Consider the following 20,423-nt stretch of genomic DNA (forward strand, 5'->3'; position numbering starts at 1 on the left):
ATTTAGGCAAATAGTTGCACCTGAGCTTAGTAAATGAGCAGAAGCTCTGCTTACTTCCATCATCCAATCATGTGCAAGCAAAAATGCATTTTTTTAAATTTTCCTTGCATGTGATTGGGTATTCTTTGCAAAGTAAAGCTTTACCTCATTTACTAAGCTCTGGAGCAAATGCAGTTACAGAGTGCAATAGCACTTCACAAAGTGCACAGTCTACTTGCCTATAGTAAATCAACCCCTTTGAATCCTCTGTCTCAATAATTTTTCATACACAGATTCATGTGAATGAATGATGTGGCTAAGCATGTGGTGCCGTGCACAGGCATGTCATTTCAAACCTGATAGGATCCAGCAGGGTGAAGAATAAGGCATGGTTTTAGGGTGGGTGGCATGTTACACTAAATATGGATGAAATATGATACATGATCGGGAAGGTGAACTTTGAAGTTAAGTATCAACTTGAAATATAATTTTAAAATGCTTGGATACATAGAAATTAGGTAATATGTGAAAGAATAATATGTTAAAGTGGAAGTCCACCCTAACACTAAAATCGCTACATCTACAGGCATCCAAGATCTAAGACTAACCTATCTAGTTAGGTATTTTCTTTTGTGCCTGTGTATCATCTTGAATTCAGTGAATGTTCAGCTAAAGATGTAAATAAATATTGGACACATAAAGGTGATATACAGTAAATTTGTGTACTTTTCTATTAGAAGGAAGTCACGTGTCAACAACTAACAGGAATATAAATTCTGCTTTCTGTGTGCTGGCAAAAACTCTGTAGGGGATTTGGAAGAGATTTGCTGTAAACCTTATTTGCAAACAGATAAAAGTATACAAATTCCTCTGGATCTGAGGAGAGTCAAAAGAAAATGGCATCCATGTTGGCAAGGCAACATGGATCAACTGTCATCCACTGAGACTATTTCAAAGCTACTCGATCAATTTGCTTGAATCTGCACTGTACTTATGGGGCATGTAAGAAAAAAAGAAAATCTACAAAGAAAAAAAGGATGAAATTACAGAGCATAGACTATCATTACCTCTCTTAACCTTAATGTTATGCTTTGATTTAAATACTGAACTCATTTCAGTATTAATTAATCACAAACATTGCTATTCAATTATGGTGTTAAATTATTAAATCATTAGCTGGAGTATTCATTGCATAATCATAGTTTTAAAAAAAATGAAAGATTAAACATACTACATTTTTTAAAACTGTGGCACTAATGAATTGTAAGTAAATGCAATACCAAAACAATTGTGGGTGTGGAAAGAAGAAAAACGGGAATCACATGACCCTAAACTAACATCAGTCCTTTATTTCTTTTTTTCATATATATGAACTCCAATGCTCATTTGGAGCACATGGCATGTTACCTGCTGGAGAGCAATCCGACACAGCCTTTTACCAAATTACTCAGTGGTGACCGTTTTTAACAAAGTCATTAGGGATTTGGCTGTTAAGAATTACCTTGATCTATTTCAATATGCAACATACAGTAGCTGAGCCTCTATAAAAAAAAACAATATACTGTACCTAAACCTGTTTGTTGGTAGCTTGAAACAGAGTTACAAAGACAGGGCTATACAGGAAAACGTGTTATTTTTGCCAGATATTAAACAATAACAATATAGTCTGCACTAGTATCAAGTCCATTCAGTAGAGCCACCAAAAAAGAAAAGGTAATTGTATGGAGCGAAAATACTACTGCTATCAATACCCCAGGTGAAAACTTCACTCACTCACTGCACGAAAGAGATCAATATACATGGATGATTTTAACATATTAATAAAAGGAGTAATATACTATTGGAGCTTCCTTTCCACTTTTCCTTTCATGTCAACCGTTTTGGAATGGAGGAGGTTTTGAAGATCTGAGACCCTCATACTCCAACCAGGAGGATAATTTCTGAATGCATATTGACCTCTTTCATGCAGTAAGGTACTTCTTTCCGATGAGTTTTCACATGGGGTTTAGTGGTAGTGGTGATTTTCAAGTTCCTGTCACAAGTGCTACATGATCAGAGGTTGCATCTCATTTTTACTTTTGAAAGTGTTTGATGGAAATCACAGTATCACTTTCAGCACAGCAAATTACACTTTGAGATTCTGAGATATTAAAATGCATAGCAAAATTTTCAAAATATTTATACACAGAAATCCTGGTCAGGCATAATGTTTATATTCATGCATTTTTTTCCTTAAGGTTGGGGCTACAAGGGTGATCTTAAAACTACCTAAATTGAACAAATAGCCCCTATAGTGTACGCTACACAAATAGCAATTAGAAGCTTGCATATATCGCATAGAATGGAGTATTGCATGTTCATGCAAGATTCATTTTACTACATACCACTTCTGAAGGTAACACACTAGGAATAATTTTCCTATATCATTATGAGTATCACTAACTACTTTTATTGATCAATCATACATGTTTTTTAATAGAATGTTTGAGCTACTAAAATTCCCTGTTTAGCTGTAGACCTGTTTAGCTGTGCCATCAGATTTTGTGTAATTTTTATAAAGCATTAGGAATATAAAATTGCATTTTGTACTGAATATATTAAAAGAAAAAACTTTACTGCAATGGAAATTTATTATGAATGCAATCATTTATCAATTCTAATATGACTTCTATAGTCAGGGCTGCTGTTAGAAATCACAAGGCCCCATACTACCTACCTGACAGCCCCCACCCCGAGAATATTGAAACAATATTTTTCTTTTAAAATACACAAAAATCATTCTTAGCAGACACCAATACAACATAAGTTACACAGTTCTGGATAAATCTAAAAAAAATAAAACTGTATTGAAATAATACATAAAGATCTGCATGTGAATGAGGTCTGTATCATTATCGCCGACAGCCTGCTCTAAAAAATGATGGCCACAATTTGCAGATTTTTGCTGACTATTCACAGGAAGTATCACGCAAATGAAAAGCTTTTACTCCTATCTGTTCCACACTACTTCATAATCATATCAAGTTCATGCTTGCCTACCCTGCCATTCTGCATTTAATCACTCAAGAAGCAGAGCAACATTAATTTCATTCACCTGCGGAAGCTGAACAATTTCTCCAATCTGCTAAACTCTTAATGCCCATGGATAACTCTCCCGCCCGCAAGGCTTTCCTTTCCCACAAATTACAAAGCACCTAAAGTTTAACAGTGGTTATTTGATTTCTCGTTCTGCCCTGCCATGAGACTATGTCTATTCTTATCAGACCTGGCAGAGCAGACTGTATCTGCCTGTGCCAATTTTTATGGTATATTGGTACACTGTATTGTTGCGGAGGGATGTGGCGATTGATGTTCTAGTTTTCTGGGGGAGTTGGCTTCTTTGTTATCAAGCTTGTTGGGAGCCTAGGATTTATTTGGCCCTCATGTGAAAAAAAAGTGAAGCCCATGCTACCCACACTTTTTTATATTGGTTCATGTTTTCTCTACTTGTTTTGCTACCTATTTGCTAGTAAGGCTCACTCACCTTACATTTTCTTGCATTTTTTTGTCTGTATATTATATTATCTAGCTTGAGAGAAAGGCTCATATAGCTCATGTCACTTTCTGGTTTAGGCCCCATATTTCCATTCCATTTTAATAGACCAAGAAAGTTGTCTCCTGGAAAATTAAGGGGTTGCATTCACCTATAAAGCGAATGATGGTGCTCCGACATTTTTTTTTTTTTTTAAATTGACAATTTTTATTGATTTTCCAAGAAAATAAGGAGTTGACAACATAAGATACAAGGAGATACAGTTTGTAGCAGCATAAGTACTTCTGGTATAAAATTAACAAACAGATGATTAATGGTACAGGAAAATACATAACTAGCTTGACTAACAACCGTCAAGTGACTACATAGTCATTATGGTACTCAGATAGTACAGCATTTTTACCTTGTATAATGAAACAAAAGTAAATAGAAGAGGAGAAGAGTAAGACAGAGAGAATACGAAGGGTAGGAAAGCAATAGAGAGTGCAGAAGAGGAAAGGACAGCCATCCGCCTCCAGAGCCCGGAGTCTCTTGAGGGAGAAAAAAGAACCAATCAAAGGCAATTGAGGGACGAGGCATTAAGTTATGGGGTTCTCCAAGATGACCCAAAGTTCCCATATTCTTTTATGCTTCTCAAGAGTGTCATTCAGAGAGGCTGTCAGATATTCCATTCTTTTGACATCTCTGATCCTGGAGTGCAACTTGGATAATGAAGGGGGTTCTCTCTGTTTCCAATTTAGGGCCACCAGACATCGAGCTGCAGTTAAGACATGTGACATGAGTTTTTTGGACACTTTAGAAAGAGAGACCGGTGGGAGACCCAACAGAAAGGCCTTCGGATCAAAGGGCACTTCAGCATCAAAGATGGACTGGGTGCTCCGACATTTAAAGCTCCTCGGGTTAGATATCGAATTGCTGCAGGAAGGGCATTTAGCGGAGGCGGACTTCCAACATATGCATAAACTGGCAGGAGTACTTATCCTGCTTCACAAGAGCCTCCCATATATAATCCAATCTGTTGTTCAGGGTGACATAGGCTGTAAAATATCACTGTGTTTAAACTTAGCATTTCGTACTATCAAGATAACCAACATTTATGCTCCAAATACCCCTGTGTTTCTTTCTTCACTGAAACCCCTGTATAGATTTTCAGGACCCTCATACTCTTCATATTGTTAGGAGTAATTTTAAATTGGTGGTCCATTCGGCCAAGGATTGGAAATTTTGTCAACGGGCCGGTCTCTGTGCCTTCTCTACATACTGACCCCCCTCTCACCCCTCTATTCCACCCCTCTCTTCCACATAATCTCAGCACTTCAATTTATTCTCCATCCCAGGATTCCTTTGCCAGGTTAGACTATCTATTATGCATGGAACCCTTTCTTTCCAGTGTTCAAGACGCCACCATCCATGACCTGGGTTTTTCGAATCATAACCCTATTTCCTATGTTGCTGGATTCTATGACTCAAACGGGTGCTAAACTATGGCAATATCTGGCCTATTTGAACCAAAAGGAGGATTGTCTCAATGTCCTGCATTCTGCCTGATGTGAATACAAAGCTAATAATGCAGAACATGCCCATGATCACAATTTGTTCTGAGAGGTGGGCAAGGCCTTTGTCCTCAGCAAAATCATAGCCTACATCACTTCGCTTAAAGATTCCTCCATGCAGAACTATCGTAAAGCCAGTGATGCATTACATGCTGCTCACATATTGTTCTCTACTACCCCTACGCTAGCTCACAAGTCAGCCTGGCATGCGGCGAAGTGTGATTTTGATCTCTGGGCAGAACACCAGGAACAATTTAAACGTACATATATTGATTTACAACTTTACAAATTTGGTAATGAAATCAGGAAACTCCTTGCGTGTTTAAGTAAGGGCCCTTATAAACCGTCCCACATTTTAGCTTAAAAGATGACCTGGGGACCACAAAACTTCTCCACAGAGTATATTAAAGATCCTTGAGACTCATTATGTGAAAATATACTCTCATGACCCTATAGATCAGGCTACCGTCAAGCTCTTTTAAGATCAGCTGAAACTTCCCATCCCATCTTTGGAATCTCTCTAGAATCTAATTAGGGCTATTAAACAGTTTGTGGATGGCAAGCCCCCTGGCCACAATAGCTATACAGTAGAGTTCTACATGGTAAACTGTGATATCATCATTCCATCCCTTCTCTCAGTGTATGTAATGTGGAATGGTGGGGCTTATCTACTGACTGGAACCCAAGCTTTTATTAGTGTGTTAGAACAGAGGGTCTGAGTGTTTGGAAGTCTCTAGTACCACTGGTGATAATAGAATATGCAAATAGAAAAAAGAGTGGGGCTTTTTGTTTGGCGCAATATACAAAAGACAGTAATTTTATAAAATGTATCAATTTTGTTAATACAAAATAATATAAACATTAATAAAAGAAAGTGTTTACGTGTATTTTGGCAGTTATTCCAGTTTACTCAACATGTTTCCCTATAAAAATAGCTTCTTCAGGAGATAACTTTTATGGATGCTGCACATGTAAACTACAAGGAAGATTACAGTTAGTCATTGAGCAATGATTGCAAACAAAACAATAAAGTTAAAAAACCAACATGTATACACAATCAAAAGTTGATGCTCACATTAGTAGGTCACCAAGTGGAAAGAATCATCTTGTATACTTTTTTAATTACCCTGACGGGGACACTTAAACTTAATATGATGGTGTCTTGAAGACATCAGCAACCATTGTCTACTGCCAACCTGAAATTGGCCTGTCCTTCTCGGAAGCTAGGACCAAGGTATATTGGGCCCTTTTGGACCAAATGGGAAATAAACCCAGTGGTGTACGAAATGTCTCTGTCTCTGCCTGACTCATTTAGGATCCATCTGGTCTTTCACACCTCCTTGCCCTAATCAACTGTTCCAGATCCATTTCCAGGAAGAGCGGAGCCACCTCCGTCACCAGTGATTATTGGAGAGGACACAGAATTTGTGGTAAAATCAATCCTGGACTGCAGGAAACAAGAGAGACAAACCTAGTTCCTAATTAAATGGAATTGGTATCCACCCGAAGAAAGTTCCTAGGAACCCAAAGCCATGTACATGCCCCCAGACTCCTCTGAGATTTTTGGGCCAAATACCCAGAAAAAAATGCTCAAATTGGCATCCGGAGGCTACCCGTCAGAGGGCAGGGGGGCACTGTCGGGGGGGGTGGAAAGTATCTGGAAAGTGTCTGGTATTGAAGTGATTAAGGTAATTTACTATATTCTCAAAAACTGTACTCAAGCAGGTGACTTAATTGACAAATTACTTAAGTTTAACCGCTTGCCGACCAGCCGGCGCAGTTTTACTGCAGCAGAATGGCACGGCTGGGTGAAAGACGTTACCTTACGTTGCTTCACCTTTTGGCCAATAGGGGCGCGCATGAGTGCTCAGCGGGCACGATGACTGCCGGGCTCCCGTGAATACTCCTGACAGAGCGAGAACTGGGATTTGTGTGTGTAAACACACAGATCCCGGTTCTCTCAGGGGAGTAGAGACAGATTGTGCGTTCATACTATGTATGAACACCGATCTCCCTCTCCTCCGAGACAGTCCCATCCCCACTACAGTTAGAACACAGTGAGAGAACACAGTTAACCCCTTGATCACCCCCTAGTGATTACCCCTTCCCTGCCAGTGACATTTATACAGTAATCAGTGAATTTTTATAGCACTGATCGCTGTATGATTGTCAATGGTCCCAAAAATGTGTCAAAAGTATCCAATTTGTCCGCCACAATTTTGCAGTTCTGATAAAAATCGCAGATCGCCGCCATTACTAGTAAAAAAATAATAATAATAAAAATGCCATAAATATATCCCCTATTTTGTAAATGCTATACATTTTGTGCAAGCCAATCATTATACGCTTATTGCATTTTTTTTACCAAAAAAATGTAGAAGAATACATATCAGCCTAAACTGAGGAAAAAAAATGTTTTTTTGATAAAAAATGTAGGTATTCATTATAGCAAAAAGTAAAAATATTGTATTTCTTTCAAAATTGTCGATCTTCTTTTGTTTATAGCGCAAAAAAAATTAAAACGCAGAGGTGATCAAATACCACCAAAAGAAAGCTCTTTTTGTGGGGAAAAAAGGATGTCAATTTTGTTTGGGTTCAGCGTTGCATGACCATGCAATTGTCAGTTAAAGTATCGCAGTGCCATATCGCAAAAAATCGCCTGGTCATTGAGCAGTCAAATCTTCCAAGGCTGAAGTGGTTAAAGTTATAACTTCAAACCAGTAATTTCACAGTAAATAGATAAATAATAAATTATTATATTATAACATATAATATAATAAAAAAAAGGTTCCCAGTAGCACAAGTCAATTTTCAGCGCTGTCGCTGTTTAAATGAAAATTGTGCGGTCATGCTACACTGTACCCAAACAAATTTTTTTATTTTGTTCCCACAAATAGAGCTTTCTTTTTTCTGGTATTTGATCACCTCTGGGTTTTTTTAATTTTTTGCTAAACAAATAAAAAAAGACCGAAAAAAAAGATTTTCTTTGTTTCTGCTATAAAATGTTGTAAATAAGTATGTTTTCTCCTTCACTGATGGGCACTGATGAGACTGCACTGACAGGCACTGATAAGGTGGCACTGATGAGGTGGCACTGATGGGTACTGATGATGGGCACTGATATGCGACACTGGTGGGCACTGATAGGTGGCACTGATGGGCACTGAAAGGTGGCACTGATATTCAGCACTGATGGGCAGTCATAGGCGGCACTGATGGACACTCATAGGCAGCACTGATGGGTGCTTATGGGTGGCACTGATGGCCACTGATAGGCAGCACTGATGGGCACTGATAGGTGGGCACTGATGGGCATGGATGGGCACTGATAGGTGGCACTGATGGACACTGATGGACACTGATAGATGGCACTGATGGGAATCACTTCTTTGGAGACACTGGCAGGTATTGCTGATGGGCACTAATTAGCATAATATGTGGACACGCATTGACATCATATGTGGCCACAGATTGTCATTCCTGGTGGCCAAGGGTGGCATACCTGGTGGTCATCAGTGGTGGCCATCCCTGGTGGTCCTGGTGGCATCCCTGGTGGTCCTAGGTCGGCATCCTCAGGGGGGCTGTGCTGATAATCAATCAGTACAGCCCCCATCAGGAGAGCAGCCGTGATTGGACACAGCTGATCACGTGGCAACGAGTCTCCATCAGAGACTCTTTACCAAGATCGGTGTTGTGGTGTGTCAGACTGACACACAGCACCACCGATCGCCGCACTGCGCGACCCCACGGACACGCGCCAGCTTGTTATTCTGACCATGTCATATGACATCCGTTCAGGTTAACAGAACCCTTTTCCCGACGTCATATTGCTATATGGTGGGCGAGAAGTGGTTAAAAACAATATATGATAATTAATTGTTTTTTTACTTACTTATGGTGATTAACCACTTGCCACCCAGGCCAATTCTACCACTTCTCTCCTACATATAAAAATCATCTTTTTTTGCTTAAAAAAGTTACTCATAAACCCCCAAACATTAAATATTATTTTTTATCAGACACCTTAGGAAATAAAATGGTGGTCGTTGCAACTTTTTATGTTACATGTTATTTGCGCAGCAATTTGTTAAACGTGTTTTTTTGGAAAAAAACTGTTTCATGAATATAAAAAAAAAACACTAGCTAGTTAGCCCGATTTTTTGGTATAATGTGAAAGATGATGTTAAGCCGAGTAAATAGATACCTAACACGTCATGCTTTGAAATTGCACACACTTGCGGAATGGCGGCAAACTTCGGTACTTAATAATCTCCATAGGCGACGCTTTACATTTTTTTACAGGTTACATGTTTAAAGTTACAGGGGAGGTCTAATGCTAAAATTATTGCTCTCGCTCTAATGTTCATGGTGTATGTAACCTGTGTGTATCTGGCTCTAATACTAGCCAGTGCCTCACCAGCCACTGACCTCACTGCATGTCCCCCGAATCACATATAGAACAAGCTGAAAATGGACTGTCATGTTCCCATATTCTTCAAAATTCTTATAATCCAAGGGGTTGATTGCTAACTGTGAGAAGATATTGCTATCCACTCTTCATTATGCAAACAGTATTTCTTAGTACTGTGGCCTGCATGTTGAGCCCCATTCATAAAATGCAGACTGTGGTATTAAGTCTGCAGTCCTTAACATGGAAGAGAGAACCCTGTAATTGAAAAAGAGATGATTATGTGACTTTGATGGGTCCACACAGCTTTTTTCTTTACAGCTCAGTTCTTTCTTTTTTTTTTTTTTTGGTCTCTGCTGGTCGATGAGAATGGGTGGTTGTTAAAGAACTATAACAAGGAACACTTTAGGTCATGTCAAAAAACATTTGCAAATAGTCAAACATTTTTACGTATCCACGTAGAATTAACTATTGTGCTCTATGCTGCATCACATTCTGGGTATCTTTAAAAAAAATCTTTTTGAACAGTGTAAACAGATTTCATTCACACTGTACCAATGCTCCTAACTATAATCCCATGACATTTATTCATATAATGCAGACAACAGTGAAGCCAAGTCGATAATAATATAAGGGGAGATAGATTGCTATTGCTCTAATGCTGCTCCTATAATCTCTATGTACCATATGTCTAATGTATGTATATATATTTAATGAGGTACACATGCATTTAATTAACATATTTGTGATAGAGTAAATATGCTTTGATGCACTAATTGGCCGTTGAAGCTGTGGGCTGGTAACCTAGCAACATTTGTATCCTTAGGCAACTGTGTATGAGAAGAGGTTTTGGAAGGCATAGTCAGGGCTCAAATAAAATGTTGCTGCTATTTGTGTTTTGCGTTTTTTAATCTGCCCAACAAGGAATTGGCCAAAAGAAAACCATAAAAAAGCCAAAGCACATAATGTATCAAAAATTCTTGAAAAATGCTTGTGCAAAAACGCACTGCAAAAACCACCGCAGAAACAGATCAAAAGCAAACTGCAGAGGTGTCAACCAGGCCTTAGCGGCAGCGGACCCAAGCAGAACTAAATCCATCGATTTAACAGTTTAAAAAAAACAGGGCTTTTTTTCAGCGGGAACGCGGGGGAACGCAGTTCCGGCACCTCCGGAACTGAATGTATATAATAGCATGGGGTGTGGGGTGTGCTGGAGGGTCTATTTATGTTGGCTGCTGGGGGATCTATTGTCACTGGTGGGGATCTGATTTTGTGTGAGTGTCTATTGTTGCTGATGGTGAATCTGTTGCTGCTGGGGGGGGGGGGTCTTATGTTGCTGGAAGGGATCTACTGTTGAGAGAGAAGTCTATCTTTACTGGCTGCTGGAGGATCTATTGATGCTGCCTGCTGGGAGATCTTTTATTGCTGCTGGGGGGGTCTAATGTTGCTTGGGTGGATATTTTGTTACTGGGTGTGATATTTTGATGTGGGTAGTTCACTGTTGCTGCAGGGAATCTATTGTTGCTGGGGTAGTCTATTGTTGCGTGGGGATCTATTGCTGGGATTCTATTGTTGCTACTGCTTTTCTTTTTATCATCAACATGTTCCATACAAATGGTTTAGCACCACAAAACGATACTTGGTTCTGTATTCTCTAAAAGTGGCAGTACATGGCTGGCATCATTACTGATTACATGTGCAGCATCATGACAGTTGCAGAGGCCAAGATGGCAGCTTCCTTGGCTGAAACAATAGGAGGGTTTAGTTCCGCTTTAAAGGAGAAGGAGAACTGGTCCCTACATTGCCCCATCACAATTCCACTTAAAGCGAAGCTCCACACAAAAAGTGAAGCTCCACTTGTTTGGCTCTTCCCCAACTCCACTGCCATATTTGGTGTGAACCAGGCCTTAGAGGAAGCAAACCCAAAAGTGCAACTAAACCCATCAATTAAACAGAATAAAACAACATTTACATTCCTAGAACATGACAGGAATGTAACTGTGACATTGGCTGTGTTCTCAAACAAACTGTCAAACCTTTAAATGGCTGACATCATTAGTTGCAGACATTTCCTCCGCTGCCACATTTGGCACCTTTCAGGGGGGGAGTGGGTACCTGATTTTGATAGATACCCACTCCTAGTTCGGGCTGCCATTGCCATGGTGATCTCAGCCAGAAGTTCAGCCCCCCTCCTCCTTCCCCAGGCCAATAACAAAGCGCAGTGCGCTTCACGCACAGTAGGGAACTGGCTGTGAAGCAGCAAAGCTTCACTGCCAGTTTCCCTTAGCCAAGATGGTGGCAGCAGCACCGAGAGCCGATGGAACAATCGGCTTGGCTGAAGAAACCACTGCATTCGTGGACAGGTAAATGTCCTAATATTAAAAGTCAACAGCTACAGTATTTGTAGCTGCTGACTTTAAAATTTTTCAGAAGGAGCCTGGAGTTCCACTTTAAGGTGATGGGAATTAGAGGCACAGAATGAAATGTTCAAACTAAAGTCAGATACTGCTGGGGGCAAACAATTAATCTCCTTGGTACAGTAGTGGACCGATGAATGCTTCAAGAATGCTTCAAAAATCTCATGTTTGAGAAAGTGGAAGTTCAAGACTGATGAGCAAAAAACAAGCAGAAATAACCCTGTTATATTGTAACATGATGGAAGTCTGTGCATTTTTTTGCTGTACAATGAATGCAGTTTTGTAACTTTATATTGAAATCTTTCCTAAGGAATAACATAGCTTTTTATTAGGGTTGGCACCCAGCTGGTGCTTTCCTAGTCTGGCCAGTACAAAGAAGAATTCTTGCTAATGTTTTTACATGAAAGAGAAAAAAAGGCCCAGAAAAGGTCACAACTCTGCCTCTAATTCATCAAGAAGTACTGCATGCAAATATCAATTATACATTTTCATATACCATTTTCAATAATATAAAGTGGGAGTATCTTTGTCTTTCAGCAACCTCTTTTAATCCTTGTTAATCTCTTTTCCACATCATTTTAATGCTGCAACACATCTCCAGCCGTCACCTTCAGCAATTTCAAGTATAGTGGAGTGCAATGGTAGTATCTGAGCACAAAATGTATTTTCACTAATGGTGGTCTGCAGCTGTTTGGTCTGAATTAAAATATGGATTTGTCATATTATGAAAGCCTATAGACACATTGAGAGCAGATTTTACAATGACCGTTTTCTACGCTCTCTTGTTATTTTTTTAGCTTATCGCGAAACTCAGAATACACTGGATATTCAATAGTTTTAGGGCCCTGAGAACACACTTTATATTGTAATAAAAGTATAAAGTAGAAACAAGCTATAGACAGTAAAAATCCTAACTGCAATGTTACTTTCAAGCGTTGTAGTCCCTACCAGATAGGAACATGCTAAAATACAACTGAGGCAATTACTAGTATGTACAGTAGCTAAATAATAAGTTCACCTTTAAAAAATATACTAAATGCACATATTTTTGCATGTAAAAAAATGTGCATTTTTTTCAGGAAACTGCAGAGCTATCTGCTGATAGCAGGTGCAATGTCAGGCTTCTGCAGACTCCCAGTACAGCCTGTCTGCACCTCCTGTATAGGCAGACATTTAATGAGGAGCAGGAAGATTCAATGAACTATGAGAGTGCTCCCCAGTGTCCTCACAGTTCGTGGAGAACTACAAGCAGTCTAACATGATGTGGACGGTACTTGCAGTGTATTCATTCACAGAACTCTGTGAATGAATGAATGAATGAATGACGCTGCTGTGTGGGCAGAGCCCCACACATCCTCTCTGCTTTTAAAATGTGACAGCTGTCATAGGGAGGGATCGAGGGGTGTGGGCAGATGCTCTTTAGTAACATGCTGAACCCTAAATAAGGGGATAACATCATAGGTGTGCACAGCCTATTGTATTAGGGTGTGCACCCCAAATCTCAAACACACATGCCTTTCTCTGCAGCCTCAGCTGCACTGGAGAGTGAATGAATGGGAAGTGCTTTGTGTTGAGTGGCTTCCTGTTCATTCAGAAACCAAAGCATAGTAAACATATTTTACTATGCATCAGTTATGAATGAACACAATGAGTGTTCATTCATAAGGCAGGTAAATTACATATTTACTAGTCCCTTCCCCCACTTTCCATTGTAAACATCCCCCACAGCAGCTGGGGGGAGAGCAGAGGAGGGATGTCATCAGCACTGCTGGGGTAAAAGGTGCAACACAGGGGTAAGCCTGGGCAGTAGGGGGAATCTGAACTTAGTGTTTAGAGTGTGCACACCTGGCACACCCCCTGCGCACGCCTATGGATAACATGTTACTAAAGGTGAACCTATCCTTTAACCAAAAATGAATTAGACTAGTCACAATACCACATTATGTTTTGTTTAAAGCAGACCTTTCATTAAAAGGAAAAAAAAAACCTTTCCCCATTGTATTCTTCCCTTTCCACAATCTTTTGCATGTGTTTATTTACCCTTTTTTGTTAGAGTCCACCTGCCCCTTGCCTTTATTCTTGCCTAGGATGAGAATGAACCCTGTTCCTGGAATCTCCTGGGATGGTTACATCACATATCCCAGGAGGGTTCAGCTTCTACACAGCTCTAGAAGAAGAAGGATATGGTATGCTTCAAGAGGTCGACTGCAAGAACCTAGAAGATACAGATGACTTCCGATGGTGTAAATTAGGAAAATGATGGTGTGGGACCCGGCATTCGGCAGTGGAAAGATGAAATACAGCAGGACTGAGCTGAATTTACTTGGTGGGTAAGTATTTTAGTGAAAGCAAAACTTTACCTCCACCCATACATTTATAAAAAAATTTAATAATCCACTAATAGAAATGAATTTCATATATCATATATTGTTAACCATGACCAGGGGAATTTTTGCTATTCAACGTTGTGCTACTTTAACGGTCATGTATACAAATTAAATGTATCTCATTTTTTTTTTTCACACACATAGAGCTGTCTTTTGGTGTTATTTGATCACATCTGGGTTTTTTATATTTTATATATAAATGAAAAAAATAAAAATAAATGAAAAAAGACCAAACATTTTGAAAAATATATATTTCTACTTTCTGGTATGAAGCATATCCAATAAAAAAAAAATTGGAAAAAAGCAAAGTGCAGTATCCAGTACAACTTTATTTAATAAATGTAAAAAAGAACGGCCAAATGGCTACTCACAAAGGTGCAGTGGGATAAGGCATATAAGAACATGTGGATAGCCCATAGGCCATAGGGTCCCAAAGTTGTGCAACAGCACTGTGGAGGATGTTCGGAGGCTGTCCGTGGTGTGCTGTCCTCGGCCGATGGGGGCTATAACATGGAGGGAGAGCCCTGGTGTCAGCAAGGTAGTGCAGGGATCCTCTCAGACACCGGAAGCCGGAATGGGATGAAAACCAGCGTGACCTTTGTGAGTAGCCATTTGGCCGTTCATTTTTTACATTTATTAAATAAAGTTGTACTGGATACTGCACTTAGATTGGCGCACCTTGTTTTTCTCCATATTGCCTTCCAGAGTTTTTGCTTCAACTCCCAAGGGAGCTGCCGCTGGTGCCTAGTGTCATCTCCATTTGAACTTTCCATCACCTTTTGGGACTTTACATTTTTAGCGTATATGTGTTTATATATTACCATCATTCTCCCATATATGCACACACCATGGTTTTATACCGTCATTCTGGACATTATCATGTTTATATTACCCTGATTGTTTTTCATGTTTTGGCTGGTACTTTGTGCCATTTTTCCTTTTGTTGTCAATAAAAAAATTGAATGTGATTGGACACAGCGGGAGCCAATCAGCAGGTCGGCGGACACGATGGCGGCCGGCCACCCGTGATGTAAACAAGGCAGACTGTCATTCTGTTAGACAGGAAGAGCGAGATCTTGTATTCCTGCTAATCAGGAACACAGATGTACATAACAAAACAGTGTTGCGCTTCCTAAGTAACTACCAATAAATCCTTAAAGAGAATAGATGATTAACTTGCAATTAAGCAAATGGGAATTAATGGGAATAATGAACAATAGACAATAACGATAAAGTCCACACACTCAAAAAAATATAATTGAATAAAAATAAGAGTCAAAATGCACAAAAATAATCCTCAGAGTCTTCTGCACAAAAACACACAGCACACCACCAGTGCATAAACATTGAAAATGCAAGTGCTCTCCTCCACCTCAATATCCTAGCCGCTCACCTCACGTTCTGACCCCTGTTTCACCAGAAGGTCAGAAAAAGCAGGTTCCCTCTCGGGGATATAAATGAATCAGCTGGTCATGGAGCTCCTATTCCGTCCACGCTGCCTCCGGCTGATTAGATGGATACCAGCCAGTACAGATTCCCTCAATGGGATCCGGTGCACATAGGAACAGAAAAGGCAAAATCTAGTGCTCTCTGTATATCAAAACGGTTTATTTCCTCATAAAAAACATTAAAACATTACTCACAAACACAGCACTTGAGCAGTGCGGGCTCAGAATGCATAGAAATGACAAGATGCTCCCGGGATGACCTTGCCACTGCGACTTCTTCCCCCCACAGATGCCTCTCTACATCTAGTGCATCTATCCCCGACACAGTTAGAAATCATTCCCTAGGACAGTGATGGTGAACCTTGGCACCCCGGATGTTTTTGAACTACATTTCCCATGATGCTCATGCACTCTGCAGTGTAGTTGAGCATCATGAGAAATGTATGAGTTGGAGCTGCACACCCCAATTTATATGATTGAATAGAAAATCCCTCAAAGGGTTTTTTAGCAGCAAAGTAGGTGTTCAAATCAAAGTGACAATGATAGGGTTAAAACTTAAGTTCTATATTTGTATAATAGTATCAAAAGAAGGGGGTGAAGGGCATGATTATATGGGAGTTGTAAAAAGCAATTCAGATCCTTACATATAAAAAAAAAAATCTTACAATTACAGAAGCTGGTGTAAGGTTTTTACGGCTGCAATAACTTACAACACTGCTCATTTTTGGAATTTACTTACTTTCAGAATGATTTAAGGTAAATTAAATGCTCTTTCACTCCGGCACCACGTATTAATTGTTTCATTTGTTTTTTGCACTTTTTCCTGCACACTTTTAACTTTGATTATCACCAATTTCCCAATAATTTTTGGTTGTTTCATGCACTTTTACATTTTTCAGTTTGGCACATTCACATACATATGTACATAACACACACACATTTTTCACCACTTTATTTAAATTTCTACACAACCCATCACCACACCACCAATTCACCCAGTTATTACATTTATCACACCTCTTTGTCACATATAATAAACCCATGGTACACCTTCACTGTAATGAACAAATTAATTAATTCATACACACTGTTCAACATTCAATCAACCCCCCACCATTAATAGCTAACTATGCAGATTCGGATGCGCGCCAGTTGGTTTTAAGCCCAATAATGAATTATGCCCAAAATAAATGGATAATTACCACATCACTGTTTATTTATTTATATATATATATATATATATATATATATATATATATATATATATATATATATATATATATATATATATACACTATGGCAAAACCATATGGGTGTGCGCATGTGTAATTACCGGCCAATTAACCATAACTCAAGTTAACACAGATTTGATACTGTGCACGTGTAATTACTGGCCAAATAACCATAACTCAAGCTAACACAGATTTGATACTGCCATTTTTTTAACACATGAATCAATAGACCAGAAACGTGCTGTCTGTGACACTCTTTGCATTCACTGTAACTCAAAAAATCTTTTTCTAATTTTGGAATGCAGAAAAATTGAGGGTGCCGCTGGCTTCCTCCCTCCCCTCGATCAGACCCCCTCTGTTTCCCCCAGTCCCTCCAAGGGGTGACTCCTTGTAAGATGTGTGGAGGTGGGGGTTTTTGCCTCCATCGATGGTGGAGGAACACTATGGGAGCCTTCTGGGATCGCCGTGATTAGAGGTGTTTTTAGAAGAACAGCAATTTATCCAATTGTGGCATGAAGTTCTCTCGTCAAGAAGTGGTGAATATGCATATTTAACTCCACAATATGAAATGATTATATAGAACAATTGACTTATTTATAGATAGTTTAATTTAAACTGTTTTCTTTTTCGCATAGAATAAATTACCCTGAAGACCTTTACCCATACAGGTCGAAATGCGTAGGGATATCATGTGAAACTCTGCATAAGTTTTATGGTTTTCTAAACATGTATTGAGGTTATATGCAGTTTTCTTATACTGATGAGATTTTTTTTATATGTAAGGATCTGAATTGTTTTTTACAACTCCCACATGTAATCATGCCCTTCACCCCTTTTTTTGACACTATGATACAAATAAAGAACTTAAGTTTTAACCCTACCATTGTCAATTTGGGATCTTGTTTTACCAAAAATATGTAGCAGAATACAAGTTGGCCTAAATTGATGAAGACATTGGATTTTTTACATTTTTTTATTGGATATGTTTTATAGCAGAAAGTAAAAAATATTGCTTTTTTTTCAAAGTTGTCAGACTTTCTTTATTTATAGTGCAAAAAAAAACACAGAGGTAATCAAATACCACCAAAAGAAAGCTGTATTTGTGGGGAAAAAAGGATATCAATTTTATTTGGGTACAATGTCGCACGACCATGCAATTGTCAGTTAAAGTAGCACAGTGCTGTATCGCAAAAAATGGCCTGGTCAGGAAGGGGGTAGAACCTTCCGGGGCTGAATTGGTTAAGGACTTGGCGGCCAGCTTCCTGACCCATTCCTTAACAACCAGCTATTCTTCACACAGAATTCGGATCAGTCGATACATTTTCCACAGATACGAATTCGAATCGTTCTGAAAATTTGGAATTCATTAGAGAGTGATTAAACAAAATGAAAAGAAAAATTTTTTATGACATTCGTTACTAATGTTATATGGAAATTCAGATAGAGCCGGATTTTCAAAAAAACAAGCATTTGTCTGAATTTAGATTCAGACTGGAACGAATTGCACATGTCTAAAAGTTATAGCATCTACAAACAATGTTATATATACCGGAATTTACGCAGCTATAGGTGCTATACTGTAATGGCGGTGATCAGCGACTTATAGTGGGACTGCGATAGGGTGGTGGGCAATCTGGCGCTAAGAGACACTACCTGACATCGCTAAAGACATTGCTACAGTGATCAGTGATAATACTTTACACTGACACTACTAACGTCACTGGCTGGAAAAGGGTTAACATCTAGGGGGAAAGTAGCTAACTGCGTGCTTAACAATGTATAATGTGTGCTGCTTTTACTTTCTGATCTGGCTGTTTTTTCTCCCTCCTTTCAGGGAGAAGTAACAGCCAGATTGCTGTTCTTATGCACACAGAGTTCTTTCTTCTTTTGAAAAATATTTATTGTATATTTATGGTACACAGCATAAACATATACAAAACACAGAGCTCAATAGCCCTGAATTTTAGGACTTCACGGAGGGACACAGAGTTCTAAGTGTTTGTAAACACAGCACTTTTTGTGTGATTGGACACAGCTAATCAGCTGATTTCAAAATCATTGGCTGAAATCTTTTTTCCAAACTCATGTTGTGTCCAATCACAGCAGGGGTTGGCAGGGGAGTGTTCCCCAAACCCAGAAGACAGGCAGAGATGTACAGGTACATAGTTCAGCCTGCCTGTGCTGCCCATCCTCAGTAAATCTACTGTGGGTGGGTGGTAAGTAGTATAAGGAAGTATCATCTGGGTTACAACACTTTCCCTTTTCTTATTTCTAAATGCATGGGACTCTGAATATGAGTCTGTGTGATCTTGTAGATCGCATTGAAAGTGTTTATTTTGCACTAGGGATGGGCTTTATGTTCGGGTTGAACATGAGTTCGACTCGATAATTGGCTGTTTGTCCGTTCACCGAATAGCGAACAATTTGGGGTGTTCACGGCAAATTCGAAAGCCGCGGAACACCCTTTAAAAGTCTATGGGAGAAATCAAAAGTGCTCATTTTAAAGGTTAATATGCAAGTTATTGTCATAAAAAGTGTTTGGGTCCTGCCCCAGGAGACATGTATCAATGCAAAAAAAAGTTTTAAAAACGGCCTTTTTTTTCGGGAGCAGTGATTTTAATAATGCTTAAAGTGAAACAATAAAAGTGTAATATTCCTTTAAATTTTGCACCTGGGGGGTATCTATAGTATGCCTGTAAAGTGGCGCATGTTTCCCATGTTTAGAACAGTCTGACAGCAAAATTACTATTCTAAAGGAAAAAAAGTCATTTAAAACTACTCGCAGCTATAATGAATTGTCGGTCCCGGCAATACACATAAAAGTTAATTGATAAAATGGCATGGGATTCCCCCACAGGGGAACCCTGAACCAAAATGAAAAAAAAAAATGTGTGGGGGTCCCCCCAAATTACATACCAGGCCCTTCAGGTCTGGTATGGATTTTAAATAAAAAAATAAAATAGCGTGGGGTCCCCCCAAAAATCCATACCAGACCCTTACCAGAGCACGCAACCTGGCAGGCTGCAGGAAAAGAGGGGGGACGAGAGAGCGCTCCCCCTCCTGAACTGTACCAGGCCACATGCCCTGTCACCTGAACAGAAGGCCGCTACCTATTGAGGCGGATCGGAGGACAAAGCGGAGAAGAAGAAGCCGGAGGAAGATGCCATACAAGAAAATTGGATGAAGAAGCAGAGGAAGATAGACAAAGGAGCGGGGGAAGAACAAGGTGGAGGAAGAAGAAGAACACCAAAAGTAGACCAGAAGAAGATAGAAGAAGAAGCGGGGAAAGAAGAAGACATTAATAAAGGAATTGTCAAAAACCGTCTATTGTCTTTTTTTAACATTTTTTACACTTTTTTAGTGAAATGGTAGGGGTACAAATTTGTACCCCATTACCAGTTCATCTGGGGGTCCCCTTGTTAAAGGGGGCTTACAGATTCCGATAAGCCCCCCGCCCGCAGACCCCC

The 20,423-nt window shown here is 39.5% G+C and overlaps 1 protein-coding gene across 7 annotated transcripts in view; it reads right to left on the reverse strand.

Annotated features, from left to right (window-relative positions):
- RBFOX1 (RNA binding fox-1 homolog 1) overlaps positions 1-20,423 on the reverse strand; it is a 2,292,172-nt gene that overhangs the window by 1,346,517 nt on the left and 925,232 nt on the right. The gene's annotated exons all lie outside the window — the stretch shown is intronic.

The sequence above is a fragment of the Aquarana catesbeiana genome, linkage group LG06 (assembly GCF_042186555.1).
Source record: "Aquarana catesbeiana isolate 2022-GZ linkage group LG06, ASM4218655v1, whole genome shotgun sequence".
Lineage (NCBI taxonomy): Eukaryota > Metazoa > Chordata > Amphibia > Anura > Ranidae > Aquarana > Aquarana catesbeiana.